Source organism: Chiloscyllium plagiosum, unplaced genomic scaffold (genome assembly GCF_037043375.1).
Source record: "Chiloscyllium plagiosum isolate Xiang-an unplaced genomic scaffold, Cpla_swu_hap1 HiC_scaffold_27, whole genome shotgun sequence".
Classification (NCBI taxonomy): domain Eukaryota; kingdom Metazoa; phylum Chordata; class Chondrichthyes; order Orectolobiformes; family Hemiscylliidae; genus Chiloscyllium; species Chiloscyllium plagiosum.
Window position 1 is genome coordinate 49,108,570 of NW_028270165.1, and position 18,609 is coordinate 49,127,178.

General features: G+C 45.4%; 1 non-coding gene across 1 annotated transcript; it reads left to right on the forward strand.

The window, feature by feature from the left end:
- Positions 1-2,334: 2,334 nt before the first annotated feature.
- trnae-cuc (transfer RNA glutamic acid (anticodon CUC)) lies at positions 2,335-2,406 on the forward strand. The gene has a single exon. It is a non-coding gene; the product is annotated as a tRNA-Glu (tRNA).
- Positions 2,407-18,609: the final 16,203 nt, after the last annotated feature.

Consider the following 18,609-nt stretch of genomic DNA (forward strand, 5'->3'; position numbering starts at 1 on the left):
ATGCCAGCACATGAGGGTAAAGGACTGCGGATGCTGAGAATCCAGAAACTGCTGGAGAAACTCAGCAGGTTCGGCGGTACCTGTGGGAGAAAACAGAGTTCTGATGTATTGTCTCTGATTCTCTTTCCACCGATGGTGCCTGACCTGTAATTTCTGTTGCTCCTGCAATTTCTGTTTTTGCTTTTAACTGAAAGTTCATTTCATCTTTCGGAATGAAACAACCAGACTCGCCATGTGCAGATATTTAATCCTTTCGAAACCTGTGAAGTGATTGGATTCAAACAAACCCAGCAATAATTCACTCTTTCTTAGCTCCACAGGCAGAGAGACCTGGGAAGTGAAGCTATCAGTGTGGTTCTTTATTCGTGGGCCGAGTGGTTAATGCGATAGACATGAAATCCATTGCGGTTTCCCCACGCAGGTGTGAACCCTGCCGACGACAAAATGAGAAATGTCGTCAAAATGAAAGGGAGACTGTTCCCCGGTTTCTTCTTTAAGATTCAAATCAGTGAAGGGGGAAAGATGTTTCACTCACATTGGGACTGGTCGGGAATCTGCAACCCACTGCCTGTCAGGGTGGAACAAGCAGATACCCACAGAGCTGCTTTTGAGGCAATGAGTCAAGTATTTGGAAATGAGACGAGAACAGTGAGGGGCGTGAAGTCGTGATCGAAATGAAGCAGGCAGCTGAGGATTAATTTTATTTGCCAGTGAAAGATACTGCTTCACAAAGTTGGGACGATGGAAGGGAAGCAGTGACGGTGATTATCCTTGGCTGTTCACCTTGTGAATGTTCCCATTGCTGCGCATGTCCGTGTTAACGTCAGAACTCTGCAGCATGGCGGTGTCATGTACGCACAGGACCGTGGCGCAATGGATGACGCATCTGACTCCATCTACCTGTTTGAAATGCAGCTCACAGCTTCTTCACGCATCCCAATTAATCTTTCTCATGGTCCTGAAGCCGGTTTGAATTCCTGATCTGCAGGAACGAGACTCTTTTCACTGTCTCGCGTTAGTAAGTGTCCCTGAGAACATCAGAGACGAGTCACAGCGCTGTCAGATGAGGGGAAGCTGAAAGAGCCCAACACGCTGCTCACGGGCACATTTCACTTTCCCCAACTCACCGCCCAAACCACTGAGGCTCCTGGGAGTGGAAACGAAACAAACACCAAAACCCAGTCTCATATTTGTAAATCTTCCGAAAATAAGAAAACTGTTCATCCCTTCGGATCTTCCATCCTGGCCTGACAGGGGTGATTGTAATGGCTGTCCAGTCAGTGTCGAATTTTTTTGGCTGAAAATATCTTCCTTATCTCATCCCAGTATTTCTTGCCACAGAGAACTGTGCGGCAGAGTTCATGTATGTATTTCCTTTGATGGTATTTTGTAAATAACATTCGTTTGCTGCTTGTTTGTATCGGGTGTTTCAGGTTCATTAGCCGCTATTCAAGTGTGTTGGTAGGTTTGTGGGCTACCATGATGGTGAGAGTGTTGAGTTGTCTGGACATCATTTAACAGATGTATTTAATGTAAGGTAATGTGGCTAGGGTTTCTGCACACGTTGTTTCTGCTTGTGTCAATTTGTTGATGAGAAATCGGCAGACTGGGTTTATTGGGTCGGCAAAAGTGAGGACTGGAGATGCTGGAAGCCAGAGTTTAGATCAGAGTGGTGCTGGAAAAGCACAACAGGATAGACAGCAGGAAAATCGATGTTTTGGGCAAAAGCCCTTCATCAGGAATAGAGGCAGGACGCCTCCAGGGTGGAGAGATAAATTGGGGGTGGGAGGTGTGCTGGGGCGAAGATAGCAAAGAGTAAAATAGGTGCGTGGTGGTGGGGATGGAGCTGACAGGTCAGAGAGGAGGGTTTAGCGGATAGGTGGGAAGGGAGATTGGAAGGTAGGACAGGTCATGAGGTCAGTGCTGAGCTGGAAGGTTGGAACTGAGATCAGGTGGGGGGAGGGGAAATGAGGAAACTGGTGAAGTCCACATTGATGCCCTGGGGTTGAAGTGCTCCGAAGCGGAAGATGAGGCGTTCTTCCTCCAGGCGTCGGGTCGGGAGGAAGCGGCGGTGAAGGAGGCCCAGGACCTGCATGTCCTCGGCAGAGTGGGAGGGGGGTTGAAATGTTGAACCACGGGGCTTTGGGGTTGATTGGTGTGGGTGTCCCGGAGATGTGACTTGACTCTCCAGTCTCCCCAATGTTGCAGAGATCGCATCGGGAGCAATGGATATAAAAAATTACATTGATGGATGTCTTCTTCCGACCGCAGCCCGTGTTCGATTCCCGGGCAGCAAAGCAATTTTCAGTAGAGAATACTAAGCACGTCCGCGTCTCCCTGGTGGTCTAGTGGTTAGGATTCGGCGCTCTCACCGCCGTGGCCCGGGTTCGATTCCCGGTCAGGGAAGCCATTTTCAACCTGACTGTTGGCTAGCCATTCTTCCTAAATGCGCTGTTCAGTTATTTACTGGTCTTCATAGTTCCTGGGTGCTGCAGTGTGCAGTGGCTCGTTGAAACAGCATCCTGATGCAGATTTGTTTGTATGTGTAGGGATGATTGCTTCTGCAGTTAGGTTCTTGGTTCGCGTGCGTTGTTTTCCTGTAGACGCTGTTTAGAATTTACCATTGACTGTTCGCTCTACTGTGACATCTAGAAATGGCACTTTGTTGTTGTTCTCTTTTGTGAATTTTATGCCAGGAAGGATATTGTTGATGATGTTGTAGGTTTCCTTTAATTTGTTTCATTTTGTGATGACAAAAGTATCTTCGCTGTAGCGGACCCAAAGTTTGGGTTGGATCGTTGGAAGGGCTGTTTGTTCGAGTCACTACATTATTGCTTCTGCTAGGAATTCTGATACTGGTGGTTTCATGGGTGTATCGTTGTTCTGTTTGTTAGTCTTGTTACTGCATATGAAGTGGGTGGTAAGGCACAGTTCCACGAGCTTGACAGTGTTATGTTTGCTGATGAAGTTGGTGCTGTTTGGTGTTTGTGTCTTTGGTTCTTCTAGTAGTGTCTTCAGTTTTCTTTGGCCACGTTGATGTTAATGGATGTGAACCGGGCTATATGTCAAAGGACAACATTATTCCATCCTCTTCTACCTTGGTGTCTTTGGTGTTCAGGAATTCTTGGATGGAGTAACTGGAGTGGCGTGAATCTTCGACTTGGTGTTTTAGTCTTCAGTGGAGGCCTTTGACTAGTCTGTATATTGGTGTTCCAAATGGTGAGACTGTGGGCCTGAGGGGGGGCTCCTGGTTTGAAGAGGAGGAGAACAACAACAAAGTGCCATTCCTAAATGTCACAGTAGAGCGAACAGTCAATGGGGAACTTCAAACTAGCATCTACAGAAAAACAACACACACAACCAAGTACTTTACCGCAGAAGCAATCATCCCAACACCCACAAACGAAGCTGCATCAAGACATTATTTCAACGAGCCACTAACACACTGCAGCACAGAGAAACTACGAAGAGCAGAAGAGAAAGACGTATATAGTGTATTTAAGGAGAACGGGTACCCAATAAACCCAGTCCGCCGATTTCTCACTGATGCTTCCAAGCTGAGTCTCAAAACTTGGGTTTGTCCATCCGTCCTTGCCTATTTTTTTTTTTGGGTTTTGAAAATTTTCCCAATCCTCTGACTTAGTGTTGGTGTTGGGAAGTTTTGTTGTGGCTGTACAGGACATTGGAATATTGTGGAATACTTTTGGAATATAGTGTGCAATTCTGGTCTCCCTCCTATCTGAAGGATATTGTGAAATTTGAAAGGGTTCTGAAGCACCAATGGGTCCACAGAGGGGAAAGGCCTTTCTGCTGCCCTGAGTGAGGGAAGGCCTTTAGTGATTCCTCTGCCCTGCTGACGCACCAGTTGGTCCACACCAGGGACGGCTGTTCTCCTGCCCTGAGTGCGAGATGGCTTTCAGCAGTTCTTCCCACCTGCTGAGACACAAGTGGGTCCACACCGAGGAGAGGCCGTTCTTCTGCCCCGAGTGCAGGAAGGGATTTGCTCTTTCCTCTGACCTGCTGGCCCACTGGTGGGTCCACATGGGCGAGAGGTCGTTCAGTTGCCCTATGTGCAGGAAGGCCTTCAGCAATTCCTCAGCCCTGCTGAGCCACCAATCCGTCCACAATGGGGAGAAGCCATTTTCCTGCCCCGTGTCCGGGAAGGGCTTTACCTGCTCCTCCGCCCTGCTGAAGCACCAGTGTGTCCACAGCGGGGAGAGGCCCTTCAGCTGGCCCGAGTGTGAGAAGTGGTTCTTGTTTTCCTGCAACTTGCGGAAGCACCAGCGGGGGCACCAACGCTCCCAGCAATCAGATCCCACCGGTGTTCTGCCTTGGGTCACCCCATGGACTGAACCTCCTGCCAGTTCTGACAGTGGGTGCAGTGGGAGAGTAGGTGAGGATTTGTTGTTTTCTGCTGGACTGCAATTGCCTCCCCCACCCCCCACAACCACAACCTCACGGTGGCTCAGGGGCGTCACGGTGACTCAGTGCTTAGCACTGTTGCCTCATGGCACCAGGAACCCAGGATCAATTCCACCCTTGGGTGTCTGTGGGCAATTTGTAGAGGGTAGGAAAATGGATCTGACTGGGTTACTCTTCGGAGGATCAGTGCAGATGTGTTGGGCTGAAGGACCTGGTTCCACATTGTAGGAGTTCTACGATCCTATGAGCTTTGCTTTGAGTGGACACTGCTGCTCATTGAGCCCTGGACTGCACATTGGCAATGAAATGATCCAGAGAAACCCAAGACCGCAAGAGCATCGGAGCAGACTTAGGCCATTTGGCCCGTCGAGTCTACTCTGCTATTCGTTAGTGAAAAAAATTGCACATGCGATTAGCTTCAGTGTGGAAACAGGCCATTTGTCCCGACAAGTCCACACCGACCCTCCGAAGAGTAACGCACCCAGACCCATTTCCCTCTGAATAATGCACCTAACACTATGGGCAATTAAGCATGGCCAATCCACATGACCTGCACATCTTTGGAGAGGACCACCCAGAGAAAACCCACGCAGACACTGGGTAATGTGCAAACTCCTCACAGACAGGCACCCAAGGCTGGAATCAAACCTGAGTCCCCAGCACTGTGAGGCTGCAGTGGTAACCATTGATCCACTACATATTGCAACCCGAAGTATGTAAGCAGGAGGTTGGGAGAATACAGCAAGCCAGGCAGCACCAGGATGTGGAGTAGTCGGCGATTAACCCTTCTTCAGGACTGAAACGTTGACTTCTCTATGAGAAACGATTTACGGAATGTTGCTGGGGGTTGGAGGGTTTGAGCTACAGGGAGATTCTGAATACGCTGGAGCTGTTTTCACTGGAGCATCGGAGGCAGAGGAGTGACCTAATGAAGGTTACAAATTCATGAGAGGCATGGACAGGGTAATAGAGAAGGTGTTTTCCCTGGGATGGGGCAGTCCAGAACTAGAGGGCATAGGTTTAGGGTGAGAGGCGAAATATATTAAAGGGACAACTTCTTCATGCAGAGGGTGGTACATATATGAAATGAACTGCCACAGGATATCGGTCAGGTGCTGTCAAATGGGACTAGATTAATTTAGGATTTCAGGTCAGCATGGAAAAGTTGGACCGAAGGGTCTGTTTCCATGCTGTACGTGTCTCTGACTATTGGTCCTGATGTAAGTTTAAAATAGAGTCCAAGTAACTTTGAATAGTTCAATATTTTTGAGCTCACCTCCTCAAATGTTTCAAATGAATCCCTCCGAGCGATACTGTTTAAACATGCTGAGTTGGACAAAGTATCCCATCAAGTTCAACACAAACCCAGAGTTGAAGAAGTCACACGATACCAAGGGGACCAAAACTGATCACAATATTCCAGGTGCAGCCTCATCAACGGCCAGTATAACGACACTATAACTTCCCAACATCTATACTCAATTCCTTAACTGATGAAGGTTAGTGTGCCGAAACTTTTCTTCACTGCCTTGTGGAGCGATGTTATCAGAGATATAGGATCTACTTTAAACTGATCCACAATCCAGCTTCTGGGAGCACAGAAGCAGAGTAGTGCTGCGTGAGTGTGCTGGGCACATAACCCAGAGGTCGATGGGTCAAAACCATGTGATGCTATTGCTCAATGTCTCCATAAGCTGCTTTCCTTGGCAAAGGTGCTCTGTTCTGTATCTTGTCTTTGCATCTGCTTCCCAAAGCTTCTTCAGTGGAGGAGTGGCAGTGGCAGCAGGAGCCCAGGAGCTCAACAACCCCCTGGAGCTGAAGGAAGGTCCGAGCTCCAAGAAGCGGGGTCCCGGCTGGAGGCTGAATTTGCTCAAGGCTTGTATCTATTAACTTATTTAAATGGTACCTACTGTATGGGGCTATGGTTTACATTAAAACCGGAGGGTCATGTCAGAGTGTTTGTTTATATTGAGCAGTTGTAGTTCGTAAAATACACTCCCTGGAGGAGCACCTTCGATGTTGCTGCATTTCTTGCCTTCTGCCCTTTCCCCATTTGTTATCTCCCATCTTGATTTAATATTTTTTTGGTCAAATTTGATTTCATATTAATCAGACTTGGTATTCACTGTGTGCTAGTAATTTGTTTGTTCGAATATTGTAAGTCAAAATTAATGGTGTAATTTCATTTCTGATGTCAGAGTTTGACATTGAATGTGCAGGTGTGAATGTCAGTAAGTTGTGAAAATAAATCAATAACTTGTGATTTTATAGCAAAAAGAGCATAAATGGCATTGTCTCATTTGAAGGTGATGAGTTGAGCCTGACCAACAAACCGTTTCATGCAGTCACCCAATTTAATTAAAATTTTCTTTAACTTAATTGAAGATAATAACTCTGGCATACTAAAATTTATAAAATTTGTTCATAAGACATATTTATATGTCCATTGCTCTGCCACATTGGGGAGACTGGATGCCATCTTGCAGAATATTTCAGGGAGCAGCTCTAGGACTCCAAAACTAAAAGACCCCACCGCCCTGTGGCTGAATACTTTAACTCCCCCTCCCAATCCGTCAAGGGGATGCAAGTCCTGGGCCGCATCCCCCTTCAAGATCGAGCTACCTGACGCTTGTAGGAAGAACACTTCATCTTCCGCCTTGGGACCCACCAACTACATGGGATCAATGTTGATTTCATCAGCTTCCATATTTCCCCTCACCCTGACTCCCACACCGCGCGCCTTGTCCCAGATCCAAACTTCCAACTCGGCATTGGCCTCTTGATCTGTCCTACCTTTTTATCTTGCATCCCACCTATTCGCTCCACCCTCCTGTCTTACTCTTCTGATCTCTCCCCACCTCCATCGACCTATTTCATTCACAGCTACCTCCCCTCCATCCCCATCCCTTTCTCAATTATCTCTCAGCCCCCTTGGACCAACCTTCATTCCTGATGAAGAACTCATGCTCTAAACCAAGACTGTGGTGAAAGAACATCCTTCATAAGAAAGAGCTCCCAATTCAGATGTATTCCCCGTTTGTTTTCCCGTTCTTCTAGAATTAAGAAATGTCTTTTTCTTCCACTAGAAAGTGGTCTTACACTTTGCGGTGTCCGAAGTGTTATACCACTCCACTTCTTTGCCCACCTTTTAAGAATCCTTTCAACCTGTTTTTCGGATAATGGTGGCAGTGACCAAAAGCATAGAACATAGAACAATACAGCGCAGTACAGGTCCTTCGGCCCTCGATGTTGCGCCGATCCAAGCCCACAATCATTTCACTCCTCTTCAATGCCCCATTTCTCCTCCTATGCACCACTTTGACATGTTGTCTGAGTGTGCTTGGTTTTCAAAATGTAATTTGGCCATTGAAGTGAACAAGGTCAATCATTATCGAGCGCTAGCTTTGTTTGCACTAACAGTAATTATCCAGCAATTTGCTGTTTTTTGTTCCACCAAAGCTGGAAACAATGATCTGTATTTATGTTGCACTCAGGTGTGAAAAATCATCCCAAGAATTGTCATGTTATTATCGTTGACTGAAGCTATAACAGGAGGCATTCTGTGGCAGTTTGAGACTAAAAACGTGGCTAGAAAGAATGTAGATTGATGAGGAAAGTCAAAAAGCAGAATCTCTGGCTACAATCTATCAGTCTGGCTTGATTAAGTGGTGGCTCTTCAAAAGCACCTTCCAACCACCACCTCAACCACCAAGAGCAGGTAAGTGTGAACACAGCATTCCAACTGTGAAATATATCGCATTGCTTCTTTGTTAGTTATCAAAATCCTGGAATTCGCTCCTGAACATTAGTGCAGACCAAATCATAATTGTGAAGCAATTTAAGAGGCAATTCAGCACCACTTTTTCAAGGACAGTTTGGGAAGGGTTGTTGACAGAGCCAATGATATTCACATCTCATGAAATATTAAGCAAAGAGGCATGGACAGAGGATTGGCTAACCAATGATACAATTGGGATAAGGGGCATGTTCAGGATAGCAAATTATAACTAGTAGTGTGCCACAGGGATCAGTGCTGGGGCCAAAATTATTTACAAAATGTATATGAATTCCTTGGATAAGTAAAGTGAATGCACTATTGCCAAGACTGCAGAAGAGGCGGTTGATGGGAAGGCAGGTGGTGAGAATGACATGAAATATCCGCAGAGGGAAAAAGACAGTTTAAGCAAATGAGCATCCCTTAGCAGATGGAATAGAATGTGGGGAAATGAGGTTGTTCACTTTGGCAGGAGGAAAAGTGTTGAATGTTAAATGGAGAAAGCTGTTGAATAGAGGGATTTGGAAGCCCATATCCATGCATCTCTTCAGCCAAGTTCAGTGTATAATAGGGAAGGCAAATGGGAGGTTGCCCTTTAAATAGAGTATAAACGTAGGGAGGTTATAGTGAACCTATGTCAGGCCCCAGTCAAGCCACAACTGAGCACTGGGAGGGTCATTTACCTAAGGAAAGATATACTGGCTTTGGAGGCAGTCCAGAGAAGGCTGACCAGGATGAAAAGAATATCATATGAAGAGAAGTGAATAGGTTAGGCCTGTACTTATTCGAAGTTAGAAGATTTAGAGGTAACCTTATTTTCACATAAAATATTCTGACGATACTTGACGGGATTGATGTGGAAAAGTTTACCTTTGTGGGTGAGTCTAGCATCAGAGGGAATAACCTGCAAATGAGGGATTGCATGTTGAAGACAGAAAGGAATTGTTACTGAGGGCAATAAATCTGTGAAACATGTTACTACAGAGTGTTGTTGAGCTTGGGTCATTAAGTACATTCAAGGCTGTCAGATTTTTTTTAACCAGTGAGGAAATTGAGGATTATGGGGAAATGGCAGGGAATTTGAGTTGATGCTTACCAGAGCAAACGTGATGTGAATAAATGGCAGAATTGATTCAATGGGTTGAATTGAATAGTAAGTAATAAAGGTGAAAAGGGTACAACTGGCAACTACAGGCCAGTCAGTGTTGGAAAATTAGAGATTGTACGGAGTTGATGGCATTTTGGCATTGTTACTGGATTTAACATCTGGAGTTTCAAATTGATGCTGCTATGTCCCCGATGCACTTTGAAATCAATTAATATATCTGGAATATAAAGCTTATCGCTGCTTTGGTGATCTTAGCAATTGATATAAGGACCTATCTTGTTAAGGAAGGAAATCTTTAGTCCTTACCCAGTTAGGCGATTGTGTCACTCTTGATCCACAGTAATGTGGTTAACTCGTAACTGCCCTCTGAAATGGCACTTGGTTTTTCTGGGAGATAAAGTGCCACATCCCATGAATGAGTAAAGGAAAGTATTCAGCAGAAAATTGGCACTGAAGTGAAGATTGTGATCTAGTGATAATGGTTAAGTAACCCAGAGATCTAGGTCTTCTGAGAACAAAACTTCAAATCCCATCATGATCCCACTAAGGATAAAACATCTTTGAAAGCTGTTCTGAAAGTCCAGTCTTCAAAGTTTGTGCGAAGATTTGTAGCTCGGGTGCTCGTTGCTGTGGTTCTGTTCGCCGAGCTGGAAGTTTTTGTTGCAAGCGTTTCGTCCCCTGGCGAGGCGACATCATCAGTGCTTGGGAGCCTCCTGCGAAGCGCTTCTTTGATGTTTCCTCCGGTGTTTATTGTGGTCTGTCCCTGCCGCTTCCGGTTGTCAGTTTCAGCTGTCCGGTCTTCACAATGACACTTTCTGACATTCACTGCTTTCCTTCAGTCCAAATTGTCCGTGCAGACCAGATATCCTAAATTAACACAGTCCCATTTGCCAGCACTTCGCCCATATCCCTCTCAATTCTCCCTCCTACCAGACGCCTTTTAAAATACTGTAATTACACCAGCCGCCACCACTATCTGGCAGCTCATTCCATACACTCATCACCCTCTGCGTGAGAAAGTTGCCCATAAGGTTCCTTTTAAATCTTTCCCCTCTCACCTCAAACCTATACCCTCTAGTTTTGGACTCCCCTACTCTGGGGAAAATATTTTGGCTATTCACCCTATCCATGCTCCTTATGAACTTCTATAAAGTCACCCCTCAGCCTCCAATGTTCCAGGGAAAACAGACCCAGCCGATTCAGCCTCTCCATAATCGCTCAAACCCTCCAACTCTGGCAATAGCCTTGTAAATCGTTTCCAAACTCTTTCAGAGGTTCACAACACTTTTTCTGTAGCAGCGAAACCAGAACTGAACGCAATATTCCAAAAGTGGTCTAATCAATGTCATTTACAGCCGCAACATGACCTCCCAATTTCTGTACTGAAATGCACCGACCTATAAAGGCAAGCATACCAAACACCTTCTTCGCTATCCTGTCTACCTGCAACTCTACTTTGAGGAAACTATGAACTTGCACTCCAAAGTATCTTTATTGAACAATTCTCATAAACTGCAGATCCTGCCTTGATTTGCCTTTCCAAAACCCAAATTTCAAAATGGGGTTGAGAAATGTATCAGCCGTAATTGAATAGTGGAACAGACCTGATGGGCTGAATTGCCTACTTTCTGCACCAATGTCGTATGCTCTCTTGCTGTCCTACACATAGAGTGTGAGAATTGGGAGTGGAATAGGTCATTTGGTCTTTCCAGCTGGCAGCAGCACTGAACAGTTCATAGCTGGATATGAATATGCCGGAATCTAGGCAGATAAGCTGGAACTTTTTATCACTGGAGCATCAGAGGTTGAGAGGTGACCTTGGAGAGGATTATAAAATCATGAGGGGTATAGATGAGGTATTCTTTCCCTAGGGTGGGCGTTTCAAGAATAGGGAGCAAATTTTGAAGATGAGAGGCATCATGTTATTTTTAGACAATCAGTGGTTCGTGTGTGGAATAATGCCCAGAGGAGCTGGTGGATGTAGTTACAATTACTATGTTTAAAAGACATTTGGATAAGCACATGAATAGGAAAGGTTCGGAAGGATATGGCCCAATCACTGGCAGGTGAGACTAGTTTAGTTTCAGAACACAGTCAGCATGGACTAGTTGCACTGAATGGTCTGTTTCTGCGTTGTATGACTCTGTAACTGTTCTATACTGGTCTTACAACCGTTTTCTTGCCTTCCCCCATAACCATCCACTTCTTTGTTCTTCAAAGTCAAATGATCTCAGCCTTGAGTACATTCAACGACCGATCTAACTGCAAGAAGACATCCCCACTTCTGCACTCAATTCCTCTGGCGAATATATCTCTTGCTTTGCTCATTGCTTGCTGCGCCCGTCTGACAACTGGCATTGACTTGTTTCGAAGGACGCTGAGGCCCCTTTATCCATCCACACATCATTCCTCATGAGGAGCTCGTGCCCAAACGTCGACTCTCCTTCTCCTCAGTTGCTGCCTGACCTGCTGTGCTTTTTAACGCCACACGTTTCAACTCTGATCTCTAGCATCTACAGTCCTCATTTCACCACATCTCAACATATCACCATTTAAATAATGCACCTCATATCTGTTTTTTTTTTACACATCAAAGGCTGTAGCTTCACATTGTGGCACTGCATTTGCCATGTGTTTGCAAATTGATAAACAGACCTGGATCAACTTTTCCACAGTCCGCCCCCTCCCTCGATTCACTCATTCCTTTCAGTTGCTGCAAGTCAACTATCGAACACCAGAATGAAAAAAAAAACAATAGAAAAAGTGGTGAGAAAATGACAGTTGTGCTCACAAATGTTAGACAGAGGAAGGAAGTTACAGTCTGTGGTGAGGTTTAATATTATTAAGGGAGAAAGGAACAGCAGCAGCTTCAGAGCTCACGGTCCAACTTCCACATTTCGACAATGACTAATTGGCTGGACGACCAAACTCCTTCCGGTCCTCCAAGATTCTGCAATGGAAAGGAGCTCGTGCGCCATTTCTGCAGTCAACCAGGAGTCTGCGCAATGCTTTGCTGACACCAGCGGACATGCGCAGTGCTTGCTGACACCGCGGAGCATGCTCAGTATGCTCTGTCGTGATGTTGCTGTTAATGACAAATTTTAATGTTAAAAATCACACAACACCTGGTTATAGTCCAACAAACTTTTTTGAAAGCGCTAGCTGTCGGATCGCTGCTCCTGCATCAGGCAGTTGTGGAGTATAAGATCGTAAGACAGAATTTATGACCTTGAGGAGAAAGCGAGAGCTTCCAAACAAGTCTTTTGGACTACAACCTGGTATTGTGTGATTATTAACTTTATACACTCCAGCCCAACACTGACACCTCCAAATCATGACAAATTTGTAAGTGTCCAAATGCGAAAACGAGAGAAAATTGCCGAAGCTATTTTTTTTGCTGAAATGTTTTTCCCTGTGCTTATACATTTTATTCTTTTTGGATTTTGTCTGGCTGCTCAACGTTTCTGTCTTTACCCCAGGGTAGAGGTATTCCAAAGTTAGAGGGTATAGGTTTAGTGTGAGGGGAGGGGGAAGATTTGAAAAGATTTGAAATACTAGGAATAAAATATTCGCCGCTGACAGGGCGAAAGTGATGACTGCAGATGCTGGAGATTAGGGTCCAGAGCGCGGTGCTGGTAAAGCACAGCAGGTCAGGCAGCATCCGAGGAGCAGGAGAGTCGACGTTTCCGGCATAAGCCCTTCACCTTGTCCTCTCCAATGTGTGTTGTGTAACCGCTTAATCATTTCTAGTGGCTGAGCAGAGGCTTTTAGGAAAGTTTGGAACACATGAGGATGGCCTCAGCCGAGACCTTGGGTTCATGTCACACTACAGGAGACCCAGCTACACTATACACACACACTCTCTCTCACACACACACTCTTACACACGGGCATGCTCGCGCTGACCCTCCCTGACAGACACGCTCTCTCTTAGACATACACAAATACATCCCACACACTCACGGCCACGCATACACCCTCTCACATGTTATATTCCTTCACACACACACTTTACCCAGCACACACACGCGCACACACACGCTCTCTCTTATGCATGCACTTACACACAGCAGTCTTTGGGGTGAATTTGCATTTGCAGGATTATATATTTGGAAATAGAACCCGTCTGACTCAAGATTGGGATACAGACATAATATAACCTCGCAGCTTTCATGTGTTGTCTGACCTGAGGTGTCACATCCTTTTATAAAACATTATGTTACCTGGAGAATGTGACTTAAAAGAAGTTCTGGAATTTACATATTAACGAACCGAAATCTGCAACCGATTTTAAAAGGTGAAAGACTTAACAGCAATCTAGGTTTCTTCAACATATCATTTATGTTGCATGGCACAATAATGTTTGCTATATATTCTGTGTCTTATGATCCTATTCCGCAGCTACCTGATGAAGGAGCAGCGTTCAGAAACCTAGTGCTTCCAAATAGACCCGTTGAACTATACCCTGGTGTTTGTGTGATTTTTAAACATTGTTTCCAGTGAATACAGCCCACGCCTCCCACTGTTGCCAGTAAACGTTGCAATGCCAATGAAACAATGAACCTGCAGTCCTGAAAAATTGACAATTTCTAACAATATTAGCTACTCATTCACTGCTCATTCTGAGATATGACATTGGAAACTTAGCGCTGGAAGCTGAATGCAATGAGCAGCTTTAAAACAAAAACCTGTTGGATCTCACGGCTTTCAACAAGCGTTGAAGCCTAGCAGTAAGTTCAGGTAACCTCTACATCGCCCCAGCTTCAGATCTCCCCAGCAAAAAGGCGCACAAAAAGTAGTTTTTTAAAAAAAGCTCAAGCTCAAAGTGCACACACTCCCCCAACTCCCCCCACCCCCACTCTCTTTATTATTGGTCAGCTGAGATGTTGCTTTGGAACTGGATCCGTGGTACAGCCAGGTAAAGCATGCAGCTGGGACGACTGAGTAAACCCTTTCCCACAACAGCAGGCTCCTTCCCTAAAAAAGACATGAGTGAATCAGATGGGGTGTTTTCCCCTGAAACTGGTTTCATCCTTAGAATCTGAAGTCCACATTTCTCACTGAATTCCAATTCTGCCATCTGCCGCGGCGGGATTAGGACCTGGTAGCCCCCAGTGGCATTCAGCCATGACTCGTTCAATTCCCCCTGCGATGGCACGTGAACTCACTAGTGCCTCCGCAGGTGGGAGGAGCAGGTGAAGCCCTTCTGGCATTTACAGCAGGTGAATGGCCTCTCGCCAGTGTGGACCCGCTGGTGGGTCAGCAGTGCAACTGACTGAGTGAACCCTCTCCTGTACATGGGGCACGTGAATGGCTTCTCTCCCTTGTGGACCCACTCGTGCGTCTGCAGATGGCAGATCCGATTGAAGCCCTTCCTGCACACTGAGCAGGTGAATGGCCTCTCCCCGGTGTGAATGCATCTGTGGTTTTCCAGCAGGGATGGGGAAGGGAATCCCTTCGCACTTTCCCCACATTTCCACGGTTTCCCCATTGGGGGAGCTTTCCTTGTGTTGCTTTGGATTTGAAATTACAAACAGAACGGGGACATAGTCTTTCCCCACCGTGAGGGATGAGATTTTGATTCCTCCAAGCTGAGTAAATGGTTTGAAGCACTTTTCACAGTCAGCGCACTGAAACTCCCTCACTCGGTGTCTCAGTATTCTTCCTGCCGCACCAGTGTCCAAACTCTTTCAAGCAAACAAAAACAATCATGTCTTCTTGATTGGAATGGCTGCTGATATTCAAGTCCCAATGAATCAAATGGCTCTGTCAGAAGTTGATGGATCATTTGCTTTCAGATTTCTTTCTGCACATCTTCCTGCAAAATAAATCACAAAATAAGTGATCACGGTCAGTACAGTTAAATGAACATAACAAAGGTGAGAATTCCTGTTGATTGCCAGATGACTGCTGATCACTCATTACCCAGCACACAGAGACCTGAAAACACTTATGTAACCAGATAGCCTTAAGTGTGTTTGGAGGAAAACTTCATTTCAGTGACAATAGCATGGAATAAACTGCCTAAAAAGGTGCTGGAAATGGAGCTGAGTCAAGGATATGAAAATGAAATGACAAGGCTGCTTGAGAAAAGAAAGCCAGTAAAGTTACTGAATGACTTCCTGCTGTCGGAGTAAATAGAAAATGATGACAAAAAAGGACGTGATCCCATTACTACATTACAAGGTGAATAATAATTGCAAAGAAACTTTTACAACAGCCAACAATATCAAATATACACCAAATGAAGCATCATACGTCTACATTTTATATCAATGTCCCCATCCCTTAAATGCTGCTCAGCTCCATAAGAAATTACCCTTCTAATTGTGAACATGAGGAAAGAAGCAATCCTTTTCTAGGGTGCAAACTGTAAACCTGCCAAACTGAAGGAATACACAAGGAAAACGCTCTTAAGAGAAAAAAGAGTAGCTGAGAACCTTTGGAGACTCTGCTCCCTCCCTGGATTCACTCCAGTTGCTACAAGTGAACAGTGTTTCATCCACCCCATCTCCCCCTCCCTCCCCCTGTCCCACTCTGGAGGATGGGGAATGGAAAGAGGGTGACATTGCTTTGCTCCAAGATGTTGCCCAGAGGGAGGGAGTTTCACTCTGAAACTGACAGGGCTGCATCCCCGTTGTGACGTCAACAATGGAGGGCGTGCCGGACAGCTGCCCTGCAGTTGAGGCACGTGTGGAGGGTAGGAAACTTTGCAAACTCCTACTCTCCTCGAAGTCAAGCAGTTTGAGTTCAAGCAAAGCAATGGCTTTAGTTTTAGGCTAGAAAACCTCCTCTGTGCCATGGGAACCCTCCTCCCATGGGGAATGCAGGGTTACAGATTCATAGTAACAGGAGGAGTCGGCCATTTAGGCCAAATCCTCCAACCCTGGCAACATCCTTATAAATCATTTTGGAACCATTTCCAGTTTCACAACATCTTTCCGATAAGAAGCAAACCAAAATTACATGCAATATTCCAAAAGTGGCCTGACCAATGTTCTGTGCAGTGGCAACATGAGCTCTCAATGCTTTTATTCGATACTCTGAACAATAAAGCAAAGCATAACAAACGCCTACTTCACTATCATTTCTGCATGCGACTCTACTTGTAAGAAGCTATCAACCTGCACCCCAAGGTCTCTTTGTTCAGCAACACACCCGAGGACCTTACCAATAAGTGTAAAAGACCTGTCCTGATTTGCTTTTCCAAAATGCAGCACCTCACATTTATCTAAATTAACCTCAATCTGCCGCTCAGCTCATTGGCCCCTCTGATCAAAATGCCGTTGTACTCTGAGGTAATCTTCTTTGCATCCACTACACCTCCAATTTTGGTGTCATCTACAAACTTGGTAACGATACCTCCAATGTTTAGATCCAAATCATTTGTATAAATGACAAAAAGTAGTGGACCCAGCACCGATCCTTATTGCACACCACTGGTCACAGGCCTCCAGTCTGATAAGCAACCCTTCATCACCACCCTCTGTCTTCTGCCTTCGAGCCAGTTCTGTATCCAAATGGCTAGTTCTCCGTATATTCCATGAGATAAAACCTTGCTCACCTGTCTCCCATGAGGAACCTTGTTGACTGCCTTCCTGGAGTTAATATAGATCACGTCCACCGCTCTACCTTCATCAATCCACTTTCTTACTGAGAGTCATAGAGATGTAGAGCATGTAAACAGACCCTTCTGTCCAACCCGTCCTTGCCGAACTGATATCCCAACCCAATCTAATCCCACCTGCCAGCACCCAGCCCATATTCCTCCAAATCCTTCCTATTCATATACCCATCCAAATGCTTCTTAAATGTTGCAATTGTACCAGCCTCCACCACTTCCTCTGGCAGCTCATTCCATACACGTATCATCCTCTGCGTGAAAAAGATGCTCCTTAGAGACCTTTTATATCTTGCCTCTCTCACTCTAAATCTATGCCCTATAGTCCTGGACTCCACCATCCCAGGGAAAAGCCTTTGTCTATTTGTCCGATCCATGCCCCTCATAATTATGTAAACCTCTATAAGGTCACCCCTCAGCCTCCGACGCTCCAGGGAAAACAGCCCCAGCCTGTTCAGCCTCTCCCTGTAGCTCAGCTACTCCAACCCGGGCAACATCCTTGTAAATCTTTTCTGAACCCTTTCAAGTTTCACAACATCTTTCCGATAGGAAGGAGACCAGAATTGCACGCAATATTCCAACAGTGGCCTAACCAATGTCCTGTACAGCCGCAACATGACCGCCCAACTCCTGTACTCAATACTCTGACCAATAAACGAAAGCATACCAAATGCCTTCTTCACTATCCTATCTACCTGTGACTCCACTTTCAAGGAGCTATGAACCTGCACTCCAAGCTCTCTTTGTTCAGCAACATTCCTTAGGACCTTACCATTAAGTGTATAAGTTCTGCTAAGATTTGCTTTCCCAACATGCAGCACCTCGCATTTATCTGAATCAAACTCCTTCTTCAGAAAACTCAATCAAGTTTGTCAGTCATGATTTCCCACGGGCAAAACCATGCTGACTATCGCCAATCCATTCTTGCTTTTCCAAATGCATGTAATCCTATCTCCCAGGATTTCCTCCAACAACTTGTCTCCCACGGATATTAAGCTTTCTGGTCTTGCGTTCCCTGGCTTTTCATTACCACTTTCTTAAATAGTGGCACCACGTTAGCCACCCTCCAGTCCTCCGGCACCTCACCTGTTACTATCGATGATACAAATATCTCAGTAAGAGGCCGAGCAATGATTTCCCTGGCTTCCCACAGAGTTTGAGGGGACACCTGATCAGGTCTTGTGGATTTATCAATTTTTATGCATTTCAAGACCTCCTCCTCTGTAATGTGAACATTTTCCAACATGTCACAATCTATTTCCCCACAGTCTATATCTTCCATGCCCTTCTCCACGGTAAACACCAATGCAAAATATTAATTCAGCATCTCCTCCATCTACTGCAGCTCCACACATAAGCCGCCTTGCTGATCTTTAAGGGGCAATATTCTCTCCCTTATTACCTTTTTGTCCTTAATGTATTTTTAAAAACACTTTGGATTCTCCTTAACTCTATTTGCCAAAGCTATCTCATGTCCCTTTTTTGCCCTCATGATTTCTCTCTTAAGTATGCTCGTACTGCCTTTCTACTCTAAGGATTCACTCGATCTCTCTGTCTATACCTGACGTATGCTTCCTTGTTTTTCTTAACCAAAATCTCATTTTCTCTAGTCATCCAGCATTCCCTACACCTACAAGCCTTTCCTTTCACCCTAATTGGAATAAACTGTGTCTGGACTCTTGT